Raw genomic sequence first — 13,296 nt, 5'->3', positions numbered from 1 at the left:
TGAAAAATGTGAAGAATAGATGTTTGAAATATTAATTTTGAAAATCCAAAAAATTGACAAGTTTGTAAAGAGGTAAAAAAAATTAATTTAGAATTTTCTTAGTCATGAAATAATTTTAAAATTGATATCTATGCTTCCCCTTAAACTGATTTTTTTTTCTGTTAGAAAATTCACTAAGTTAAAAAGAGCTGAACATATCACAAAGAAAAATATCCTCTAGCAAAATCAATGGTTTAAAGTTCTTTTTGCAATTAAACTATTTTCCTTAGCCAAATTTTCTTTCAAAAATGTTGCTATTAAAACCAATTCTAAGATGTTGCTTTTCACTTACTTTTTTTGCCTCTTGCCTAAGTTAAGATTTTTAAACAAATTCTGCTAAGTTTTGTCTTGAAAAGTTATTTTTTTTCAAAACTAGCTTATTTTTGATATATGGCAAAGGGGGAGAGTAGAGAAATTCAAAGAGAACAAAAATACAAAAATCCAAAGGGGAGGTTATATTAAGGGGGAGTTTGTAATGCCATTTTTTTTCTTTCTTTCCTTGTACTTAAACCTTACTGCATATTATTACTTAACTTTGAATTTCGGTTGCCATAATCAAAAAGGGGGAGATTGTTGGTGCGGGAAGCATCCGACGATCGAACCTGAGTTTTGATAATGGCAAAGGATTCAAAGTTAAGGTTTGTGGTGATCTAACATGTTGAATAAGTGTTTCAGGAAAGTCCTAGCTGCGGTTAAGCAAAGGGAAAATCCTAAGGGGTGGTAACCTTAGGTCCTAGGGGGCGGTAACCCTAGGTGAGGGAAAATCCTAAGGGGTGGTAACCTTAGGTCCTTGGGGGCGGTAACCCTAGGTGAGGGAAAACCCTATGGGCGGCAACCTTAGGTCCTAGGGGGCGGTAACCCTAGGTGAAGAAAAACCCTAAGGGGCGGCAACCTTAGGTCCTAGGGGGTGGCAACCCTAGGTGGAGAAAAACCCTAGGGGACGGTAACCCTAGGTCCTAGGGGGTGGTAACCCTAGGCGAAAAGTCCAGTCGGTCTGGAGGACCGGACTGGCATCAGGTAATCTCTCCTAAGGGGAGTAGGTGAGGACGCGTTCCCCGTAAAGGGAACAATAGGCGTCGGGTCGACCTAGGGTTTCCGATTGGAAATCCGAAGTCAGACTCGGATAGTCCGAAGATTGTCAGTTCTTCTTTACTATGATTTATCAGATTCTAACACTGTCTTGCAGGGTATTTGCCCGGACTAACCTTGTTTTGCAGGAGAGGAACCTGCTGGAAAAAGGTAGTCCGGGCGCTCGGGATGGATCCGGGCGCCCGGAGGTCCAGGCGCCCGAAACAGGTCCGGGCGCCCGAGACCAAGTTTTATCCCTGCCGCGACTTCGCCACGTGGAGCATCCTAGTTGGTTGGCCACGTCACACTCCAGGCGCCCGGAATGTCATATAAAAAGAGGGTCGAGGGAGCAGCTAAAAACAACAAGACATTCTAAGCTTTCTTCTGTGAAGTGCTGCCATCGAGACGACCTTGAAGTGCTACGACTTGACGCCAACGACCCGAAGCTCAGACTCTTCGATCTTTCGTTGTCGGTATTAGTTTTCGCTTTACATAATTGCAATCTCTACTGTATTCCAGTTGTAATATTTTACGAGCTTATAGTTGTTGCCCACGGAAAGTGATCAAGGATCGCGGGCCTTCGAGTAGGAGTCGTCCCAGGCTCCGAACGAAGTAAACTCCCTGTGTCGTTCTGTGCTTGCTTTACTTTTTCTGTTGCGTTACTTAATTTTACAATTATGATATTTCAAAAAATGAAATAGCCACGAGCGTTATTCACCCCCCCTCCCCCTCTAGCGCTTTCGATCCATCAAGCGACACATCAAGTTGGCATCTTCTTGTGGTCGGTTGCTTGGAGAGGAAGAAGAAGAGAAGGAAATTTCCTATTTTGGCATCCCTTGGTGGCTCGAGTTTCTTGGGGTCAAAGAAGTGGTTCGGGTGGAGTTATCTTGATAGATCGTTGCTCACACGACGCCCAAGAGAAGGAGAGGAATACAACAGAAGATCAAGAGGTCTTTAGCTACAAAGAAAGGTATAACTAATTAATGGTTTCTGCTTCGAATTAATTAGTTAGTTTTCTTTGCATGGATTCTGAAACACCAACACAAGAGGCTAGCTATTTTATGTTTCGATTTTGTGTTATCGATTTTGTATTTTGATTTAGCGTTTCGATCTTGTGTTTCTATTGTGGTCTCTGTAGTTAAACCTAGGGTTACTGTAAGAAGTTAAATATCTAATTTCTTTGAAAGGATTTGTCTAGGAAGTGGTGGATGATCCCATACCTAAGAAGGCCTAGTGCCTCGCCATGTTTAACCTGGAAGTCAATATCTGAAATATATCTTTAATCATCTTCTGTAATATGGTTTAACTTAGGAAGATCACATCGGTTAAACTTGGAGTAAAAATGTTAAGTATCATTTCCAATCCAAGTTTAACTTCTGAAGAGCAACTTGGATTAATAATGTTAAGCATCGTTTGCAATCCAAGTTTAACTTCAGTATAGCACATGGATAGCTAGGTTAAGTTCTGTGCTTGTATAAATTTTTGTATAGGGCAAATAGAATGAAATCCAGGTGTAGCAACAAATAATTGGTATCAGATCTAGGTTTATGTCTCTGTATGTTTGGTTTTTAGTTTAATTATGCACATGTCATACATATTTTAGGCATGAAAATAGTAGGATGTGCAAATAGATTAACTCTATGGTTGTAGGCTCTAACTATTATGGCCTATTGTGATTGTGTGTGATTGGACCCTCGGACATGTCGAGGGCATTTTATATGTGTGCATGATTGTAATTATTAAATACAGCATGAGCTGTATTAGTTTTAGGATTTTACATTTTTGTTCGATCTAGATTACATGTACATTCCTTCATGGAATATAGGATCGATAAATGTAAAATTTTATTTTTGTCACGGATCGTATCCTTGCAAGGCGTGGTGCTATTTGAGGACTAGAGGTGCAGCGGAAAAAGGAAGCATGATGAACGCGACAACGTAAACCCTTTGGAGGTGGCTAGGGTTGGTGGCATACGGGGGACAGCATTGGATGAAGCCATAATAGTTGGAAAATTATTTTCCTTATTTATTGCCTTTTATGATGTGTATGCTTGTGTTTGCGTGCTTGTGTGCATGTTAAAATTTCTCGTCTCTAGATAACTAAGTAGGAGAGGAATTTTATTTAAATTCCATGACCTCCATTACTGGTTTGTAAGTGATGCATTCAAACTTGTGCGTTGGCTCTGAGTGCCTTCCTCCACATCAGATGAGTTTGTTTGCGGATCACTAGATCAAACTTCCTTAATGGATGATTATAGGAAAGTATTTAGGAGCATGTGATCTTCTCCATCTGAAGGGGCACAATCCTATTTAATGGGTTTAGTATCAAGTAATGGTATACACTTAGGTGCATTTAATAGTATCCTCCCCATCAGAGTCACTGCTATTATTTGTGTGACCGAAGAAAAACCAACTATTAATTTGACATAAAGTTAGGTTGACAAGATAATAAAATTAATGGTTAAAACCCCCTCTTACAAATGTTTGCATTTGTATATGTCCACACTATCGTGGCATACAAAATTCACGGTGTTTGAGGTAATTTTATTTGACATAAAGTTAGGTTGACAAGATAATTAATGGGTAAAATCCTCCTCTTACAAATGTTTGAATTTGTATACGACCACACTATCGTGGCATACAAAATTCACGGTGTTTGAGGTGTTGGTGAATTTAAATGATATTGTTTGAGGAATCAATATTATTTTAAATTCTAAAGTCTTGACCAAATGTTTTGTGATTCTTAGGATGACCTTCAATCCCCTTGCTATTATATTGAAAGGGAATAAACTTACTAGTCCCAATTATAATGACTGGAAACAAAACTTGGACACTAAGGTGGGCTGCCCTCGTAAAATTGAGAACAATAAATGTGCATTCTATTCATTAGTTGTTGAAATATGTTTAGTGGTTTTATCTACCGGTACCTGATGTGTAGATATGAGAGCCACTGATCATGTCTGCAATACATTGCAGGGGTTCCAGGAAACCCGACTGCTATATGAAGGGGAAATCACCGTCTATATGGGCAATGCTATGAAAGTGGCGGCTGTTGTAGTGGGAGATATTTATTTGTCCTTTGATAGGAATAAAACATTGATTTTGAGAAATTATCTTTATGTACCAAGTTTTAGAAAGAACTTGATTTCAGTTTATAAATTGTTTAAGGATGGATATTCTATTTCTTTTGATGACAAAGTGGTTGTCAAGAAAAATAGGGAGATTATCTGTTCTGGTACATTGGTTGGCAATTTATATACTCTAAATCCAATAACTCCCATGATGCAACAATTGGAAATTAATAACACATCTTCTAATTCTAATAAGAGAAAGCAACCTTCAGAAATGAACCAAACATATCTTTGGCATCTAAGGCTTGGTCATATTAACTTGAGTAGGATTCAAAGGTTAATAGCCGATGGACTTTTAGGTTCATTGGTGGTGGAAAACTTTCCAACCTGCGAATCTTGTTTGGAAGGAAAAATGACCAAGAGACCCTTTAAGGCTAAGGGGTATAGAGCCAAAGATGTGTTGGAATTGGTTCATTCTGATTTGTGTAAACCTATGACTATCCAAGCAAGAGGTGGTTTCGAATATTTCATCTTTTTTATAGACAACTTTTCGAGATACGGGTACATTTATTTGATGCACCGCAAGTCTAAGTGCTTTGATAAGTTCAAAGAGTACAAGGCTGATGTGGAGAAACGTCACAGTAAAAGTATCAAGACACTACAGTCTGATCGTGGTGGCGAGTACCTCTCAGGAGAGTTTAGGAATTACTTATCAGAGGTCGGGATTCAATCCCAATTGTCTGCACTTGGTACACCCCAACAGAATGGTGTGGCGGAACGAAGGAATATGACTCCTATGGAAATGGTTAGATCGATGATGAGTTATTCTGAATTACCAAATTCATTTTGGAGATATGCTTTGGAAATGGCAGTGTACATTCTGAACTTAGTACATTCTAAATCAGTATCCTCTACTCCCAAAAAACTATGGAATGGGCGTAAGTCTAGTCTAAGACATGTTCGGATTTGGCGAAGTCCAGCACATGTGCTGAAGGGAGATGCTGATAAGTTAGAATCACGTATAGAAGTCCGCTTGTGTGTGGGATATCCTAAAGGAACAAAAGGTGACTTTTTTTATAGTCCTAAAAATTAGAAGGTCATTGTTAGCACTAATGATCGATTTTTAGAATAGGACTATGTAATGAACCACAAGCCCATGAGTGAAATTATTCTAGAAGAAATGAAAGAGGACACGTTTACACGGATTCTGACTTCCAATCAGATAGGGACAATAGTAAGTCTACCTCGGGGTATGTGTTTACTTTGGGAGGTGAAGCCATAACATGGAGGAGTATTAAGCAGAAATGTGTTTCGGACTCCACCATAGAAATTGAGCATGTGGCAACCTCTGAGGCAGCCAAAGAAGCTGTATGGCTCAGAAACTTCTTGATGGACTTAGATGTGATTCCTAGTTTTCCCAAAATTATCATAATTTATCGTGATAATAATGTTGCAGTAGCAAACTCAAAGGAACCACAAGTCCATAAGGCAAGTAAACACATTGATCGTAAGTACCGCCCGATATGAGAAATCGTAAAACAAAGAGAAGTTGTTGTCACCAAGATTGCATCAGATGATAGCCTGCAGATGTAACAACCCAAATTTACTCATTTCGAGTCCTAATAGTAATTAAAAATATTCAGAAATACCTTATAAATATTCTAGAGATTTTAAGAAATTTTTAAGGTATTTTTATGCAATTTTTGGAGTTCGTTTGGTATTTTTACCAAAAGGATGAAGTTTCAAAAAAATAAATAGGTACGCCCAAGGTTCAAACCCATGACCTCTGACCAAACCAAGTCTTAAGCGAAACTGATTGACCAAGTGTTCCGCAAGTATTTCTTGAAAGTGTAAGGCGCGAAATATTCTTAAGCAATAGTTGATAACAGAAATAACCTAAGTTATAAAAAGGGAATCATTTTCTCTCCCCGAACCCAAACTCCTTTTCCTCTCCTCTCTCGCGACGGCGCCGGCTCCTCTCGGGCGAAAACGACCAAGGAACTAGCATCACTTCCAGCAAGGGTGTTTCTCCATGAGGTCTTCCTACCTTCGTGATCCCCTCGTCGAGAAGAGCAAGTGGATACAAGGAGATCGTTGAGAAAGCACATCTCCGGAACCCTAACAGCTCCTTTGCTTCGGTTGTAAGTCCAAGAACACCTCAGTAAGTTGCTTCTCACCTGCAGTAAGAGTTGTTTTTGGGGTTTTGTTTCACTCCTTACCATCCATAGCATGGTCTTTTGTTTCGGATTGTGTTTGAGCCGAATTTAGGTTTGCTAGGGATTTAATTCTTGCTTGTTTCCGAATCATGCCATGAAAGTGATTGATTTGAGGGTTTTGGATGTACAAATATGGTTCTAGATTTCCAGTAGCAATGTTCCCTTATTAGTTGCATCTTGGTCTTCCTTGCCGTGCTACAAGGCATGCAGAATAGTTGCAATTTGGTTTCCTTGTGTTTAGTTGCCGTGAGTCTCAAAGAAGGAGCATGTAGGGGTTGAGCACGTTGAACATTCTGTTCTTTATGATTTTCTGCCGTGGCATTCAGTTTCAGGTTTAGTTTTGTGCATAAAGTTTCAGATTTAGTTTTCGTGCATGTTTATGCTAGTATAAATGCATTCGGGTTTGCTGTGCATTATGTTTTTATGTATGCAAATTTGGATTGGCATGTCATGAGTTTTATGCCTTAGTTTGGGTGCATGTGTTATAAACAGATAGTTTAGTTTTAGTTCTTAAAGTATGCAATTTTACGTTCTACAGATTTAGTTTTGTGTTGCATTAAGGAGCAAGAACAACCCTTTTATTCCAAGCACATAGTTAGATTTCCCTTTAAGTTTCTAGTCATCCCTTTGTGTTTGTATTAGGCGTGAACCACCATATGTAGCAGTGCAGTAAATGGACATGTGCAGCCAAGTGATAAGCATTCCAGATTTTCCATTTTTCTATTAGGGAGCACGAGCAGTATTTCCTAGTTTTTTCCTTTACTACTAGATATACATGAGCAGTATTGATTCTTATTTCTAGTTACTTGCTATTAATTGAGCATGAGTAATTTCCCTTGCTATTGAATATGCATGAGCAGATTTATTTCCTAGTTTTGTTTGATATGAGTTGAGCATGACCAGTTTCCTTTGCCACTAGATATGCACGGGTATACTTTCTAGTTTTCCTTTGCTATTAGATTAATATGAGCAGCTATATATGTTATTTATTTCGGGCATTCATATTTACGTTTTTCTTGCCATCTCAATATGCATGAATGGTTTTATTTATAAGCATGCTATTTTATTTAGCATCTCAGCGCAGTTTTATTAAGCATTTCAGTGTAGATTTTTATTAAGTGTGATAGTGCAGATTTTTGTTAAGTATCATAGTGCAGATCTTGTTATGTATTACAGTATTTTGAGTTTAAGAAAAGTATAAGAAAGATAAAGAAAAGAAAGAAAAAGGCCAAGGCCTTAAGTAGATCCCAAGGTCAAGACTTTAGGGATTTTGGCACACAAGGTGCTTATTAAAATGCCGAGGCATTATATATTAGAAGTAATACAAGATAACAAGTATTTTATTTTTAAGAGGCTAGTACCCGACTTCCAAGGTTGTCGTTAAACAAATCCAGGTGACCAATTCCAAGGTCTTGGCCCTGGTAAGACCAAGGTCTTTACCCTCGTAGGACTGGTGACTAGCTACCACCGTTCCTATTAGGGAGCGTGCATTGGTACTAATCCTGGACCCTAGAAAAGTTTATTATTATTTTGAAGTAATAAAGTATAAGTTTTTGGAACAAATGGAACAAGCTTCACTTATGTTTAGAGTCAGCAAGTTTAGTTCCTTTTAATTCGAAGCATACAGTATTAGTTTTATTTGTTTTCTGATTAGTTTATTGAGCATGGTTAGCCTTGTCTTCGAGCATGCAGTTTTATTCTTGTATATCATGAGTATGCAAATTTTAGTGCTTTGCTATTAGATGAGCATGAGTAGTTTTTCTTCTTACAGATTCAGTTTTTAGCATTGCTGTATTTATATGCACATTCGAGTTTTTGTGAGTTAGACAACGCTTACTAAGCATTCGCTTATAGTTTGCATTTCCTCTTATTGCAGATAAAGGAAAGGAAAAGCAATAGCAAAGGAAGGCGACAAGGAGGTATTCAATGATGTGTTATGCCAGGACTATGGGAGAGACTTGGGGCATTATTAGGTTTCCGTATTTTAGTGGATAAGAAACATTTGAGATTGTACTTTATTTTAATTTTCCGTGTGTTAGTGATTAAGAAACATTTGAAATTGTACTTTAAGTTTCATGTCGTTGGAGATTATTCATGTTTTAGATTGCATGCTAAGATGTATTCAGTTTAGTAAGTGCGTACTTTCGGTGTTTGCATGGTGATATAGTTTTATATGTTGCTGTTATTATGATATATATGTGCATGTTCATGTTTGGAGTATTGTATTGTATTTTTTAGTTCTATTGAACTGTATATACTTTGCCGAAATTTTAAGTTTTCTGGAAAAATCAAGTACAAATTATTATATTAGTTAAGTAAGATTCTATAGTAGTTAAGTAACGGTCACCCTTAGGGAGTAGTGAGAAGGGTGGGCGTTACAAGTTGGTATCATAGTAGTTCCTATTCTCCAGCATCAGACATCAGCACCAACCTTGCCGTCTTCAAGTAAGAAAGTATTTAAATTTTTGTAGTATGCTTTTCTTATTCCTTACAGTAAAGAGAAGTTTTTAGAAGTATTTGATTTTATGTGCAGAATAATGAGGTGTTTTAGAAGTGCTTACTCATAAATGTTTAAAGTTTTGAATTTTGCTTAGTTTCCTCTCTCTATATAACTAGATGTCAAGAAGAGGACATCCCCGTACCGCTCGTACTGAGGACCGAGTACAGGAGAACAAAAAGGACTCAAGCAAGAGGATGTTCGGGTAGTTTGTGAGTACCCAGAGGTATTCCCAGAAGAGATACTTGGACTACCTCCCAACAGAGAAGCGGAGTTTGAAATTGAGTTGGTTCCTGACACCAATCCAATTTCAAAAGCTCCGTACCGAATGTCTCCAGCAGAGCTAGAAGAGTTACAAGAACAACTTCAGGAGCTGCTTGACAAGGGTTTCATCCGCCCTAGTCATTCACCCCGGGGAGCTCCAGTGTTGTTCGTTAAGGAGAAAGACAGATCTATGCGGATGTGCATGGATTTTAGAACGTTGAACAAGTAACAATTAAGAACAAGTACCCTCTTCCCAGAATAGATGATCTATTTGATCAGCTAAAGGGAGAAATAGTGTTCTCTAAGATAAATCTGCGCTATGGGTACCATCAGTTGAAAGTGAAGGAAAGTGATATACCCAGAACAGCTTCCAGGACCAGATATGGACACTATGAGTTCGTAGTCATGCCTTTTGGTGTGACTAATGCACCTGCAGTCTTCATGGACTTGATGAACAGAGTGTTCAGAGAATACCTTGACAAATTTATCATCGTGTTCATCGACGACATTCTAGTCGATTCCAGAACCCCAGAGGAGCATGACACGCACTTGAGAATAGTCCTGCAGACCCTACAGCAGAAACAACTTTATACCAAATTCTCGAAGTGCGAGTTCTGGTTAAATCAGGTCGCGTTTCTATGTCACATTATTTCTAAAGAAGGCATCTAAGTGGATCTTGCCAAGATAGAGGCAGTCAATAATTGGCATAGGCCCAAGAACATTAGAGAGATCAGAAGTTTCCTTGGTTTAGTTGGGTATTATAGAAAATTTATGGAGGACTTTTCCAGGATAGCCTCTCCACTAACAGCCCTAACGAGGAAGGACAAGAAGTTTGAATGGTCAGACAAATGTGAGCAGAGTTTCCAAGAGCTAAAGAAGAGACTGACTAGTGCTCCCATCCTGATAGTTCCAGAAAGTGACAAGAGTTTTAACATCTACAGTGATGCTTCCAAGATGGGCCTAGGAGCTGTACTCATGCAAGAAGGAAAAGTTATAGCTTATGCTTCCAGACAACTCAAAGACTACGAGAAGAAATATCCCACTCATGATCTTGAGCTGGCAGCTGTGGTCTTTGCACTGAAACTCTAGCGACACTATTTGTATGGGGTCCAGTGCAGAATCTTCACAGACCATCAGAGTTTAAAGTATTTCTTCACCCAGAAAGACTTAAACATGAGACAGCGCAGGTGGCTAGAGTTGGTCAAGGATTATGACTATGAAATCCTCTACCACCCAGGTAAAGCTAACAAAGTGGCAGATGCACTAAGCAGAAAGTCCAGTGCACTCCTGATGTCTTTGTCATCATTAGCCCTGCCACTGCAGAAGGAGTTGTCAGATTTCGGACTTGAAGTTATTTACGAGCAACTCTCTGCATTGACCTTAGAGTCAACCCTGCTGGAGGATATACAGAGAAAGCAAAGGGAAGATCCAAATATCCGAAGGATCAAGCAAGGGATACAAGAAGAAGACAATTCAGAGTTTCGAGTATCAGACAGTGGAATTCTCTATTAGGGGAACCGCCTTTGTGTCCCCAATGATGAAGAACTGAGAAAGAAAATTTTAGAAGAAGCTCATAGTACACCTTACTCCATGCATCCTGGTTCCACCAAGATGTATCAGGATGTGAAACAGAGATTCTGGTGGTCTGGACTCAAAAGAGATGTTGCAAAATATGTCAGTACCTGCCTGACATGTCAGAGGGTCAAAGCAGAGCACCAGAGACCAGGAGGAGTTCTACAGCCTCTCCCAATACCAGAGTGGAAGTGGGAAGAAATATCCATGGACTTTATAACAGGTCTTCCAAGAACCACGAACGGATATGATGCAATATGGGTAATAGTGGATAGATTGACCAAGTCTGCCCATTTTCTAGCCATCAAGGTGTCCCATTCTATAGAGCAGTTGGCACAACTATATGTTAAGGAAGTGATCAGACTTCATGGAGTTTCAAAATCTATTGTGTCTGATAGAGATGGGCGCTTCACCTCTCAATTTTGGGAGTGTGTTCAGAATGCACTAGGCACCAAACTCAAGTTCAGCACAGCCTTCCATCCTCAAACCGATGGACAAACAGAGCGAGTAAATCAGGTTTTAGAAGATATGCTCAGAGCTTGTGCACTAGATTTCAAGGGAAGTTGGTGCAAGTATCTATGCTTAGCTGAGTTTGCCTACAACAATAGCTATCAGGCCACCATCAAGATGACACCTTATGAGGCGTTGTATGGCAGGAAGTGCAGATCACCCATTTGCTGGCAAGAAGCAGGTGAAAGAAAAGAAATGGAAGTAGAGTTGGACATCTATACAGAGATGATAGATGAGACCACTCAGGCTATCCAGAAGATCAGACACAGAATTGAGACTGCCCAGAGTAGACAGAAAGGTTATGCTGACACGCGTCATACGCCACTTGAGTTCCAAGTAGGGGATTCAGTTTTTCTCAAGGCCGCTCCTATGAAGGGAGTGATGAGATTTGACAAAAAGGGCAAGTTAAGTCCTCGCTATGTAGGACCCTATCTGATTACAGAGAAGATTGGGAAAGTAGCTTACAAGTTGGACTTACCGCAAGACATGTCAGCAATACATAATGTATTTCATGTCTCCATGCTAAAGAAATATCTTCACGACCCTAGACAAGTGATTCAGCCTCAGTCAGTGCAAATTCAGGAGGATCTTAGCTATGAGAGCAGACCTACACAGATAGTGGACAGAGCAGTCAAGAGACTAAGAAACAAAGAGGTGCCACTGGTGAAGGTCATCTGGCAGAACCAGAAGCATAAGGAAGTCACTTGGGAGTGTGAGGATAGTATGAGACAGAAATATCCAGAATTATTCTAAGTTCGAGGACGAACTTTTTATAAGATATGGAGAATTATAACAACCTAAATTTCCTCATTTCGAGTCCTAATAGTAATTAAAAATATTCAAAAATGCCTTAGAAATATTCTAAAGATTTTTAGAAATTTTTAGAGTATTTTTATGCAATTTTTGGAGTTCGTTTGGTATTTTTACCAAAAGGATGAAGTTTCAAAAACATAAATAGGTACGACCGAGGTTCGAACCCATGACCTCCGGCCGAACCAAGTCTTAAGCGAAACCGATTGACCAAGTGTTCCACAGGTATTTCGTGAAAGTGTAAGGCGCGAAATATTCTTAAGCAATGGTTGATAATAGAAATAACCTAAGTAATAAAAAGGGAATCATTTTCTCTCCCCGAACCCTAACTCCTTTTCCTCTCCTCTCTCGCGACGGCGCCGGCTCCTCTCGGGCGAAAACGACCAAGGAACTAGCATCACTTCCAGCGGCCGGCAAGGGTGTTTCTCCGTGAGGTCTTCCTACCTTCGTGATCCCCTCGTCGAGAAGAGCAAGTGGATACAAGGAGATCGTTGAGAAAGCACATCTCCGGAACCCTAACAGCTCCATTGCTTCGGTTGTAAGTCCAAGAACACCTCGGTAAGTTGCTTCTCACCTGCAGTAAGAGTTGTTTTTGGGGTTTTGTTTCACTCCTTACCATCCATAGCATGCTCTTTTGTTTCGGATTGTGTTTGAGCCGAATTTAGGTTTGCTAGGGATTTAATTCTTGCTTGTTTCCGAATCATGCCATGAAAGTGATTGATTTGGGGGGTTTTGGATGTACAAATATGGTTCTAGATTTCCAGTAGCAATGTTCTCTTATTAGTTGCATCTTGGTCTTCCTTGCCGTGCTACAAGGCATGCAGAATAGTTGCAATTTGGTTTCCTTGTGCTTAGTTGCAGTGAGTCTCAAAGAAGGAGCATGTAGGGGCTGAGCACGTTGAGCATTCTGTTCTTTATGATTTTCTACCGTGGCATTTAGTTTCAGGTTTAGTTTTGTTCATAAAGTTTCAGATTTAGTTTTCGTGCATGTTTATGCTAGAATAAATGCATTCGGGTTTGCTGTGCATTATGTTTTTATGTATGCAAATTTGGATTGGCATGTCATGAGTTTTATGCCTTAGTTTGGGTGCATGTGTTATAAACAGATAGTTTAGTTTTAGTTCTTAAAGCATGCAATTTTACGTTCTACAGATTTAGTTTTGTGTTGCATTAAGGAGCAAGAACAACCCTTTTATTCCAAGCACACAATTAGATTTCCCTTTACGCTTCTAGTCTTCCCTTTATGTTTG

Source organism: Zingiber officinale, chromosome 5A (genome assembly GCF_018446385.1).
Source record: "Zingiber officinale cultivar Zhangliang chromosome 5A, Zo_v1.1, whole genome shotgun sequence".
Classification (NCBI taxonomy): Eukaryota; Viridiplantae; Streptophyta; class Magnoliopsida; order Zingiberales; family Zingiberaceae; genus Zingiber; species Zingiber officinale.
Note: the sequence above shows the minus strand (reverse complement) of the source record.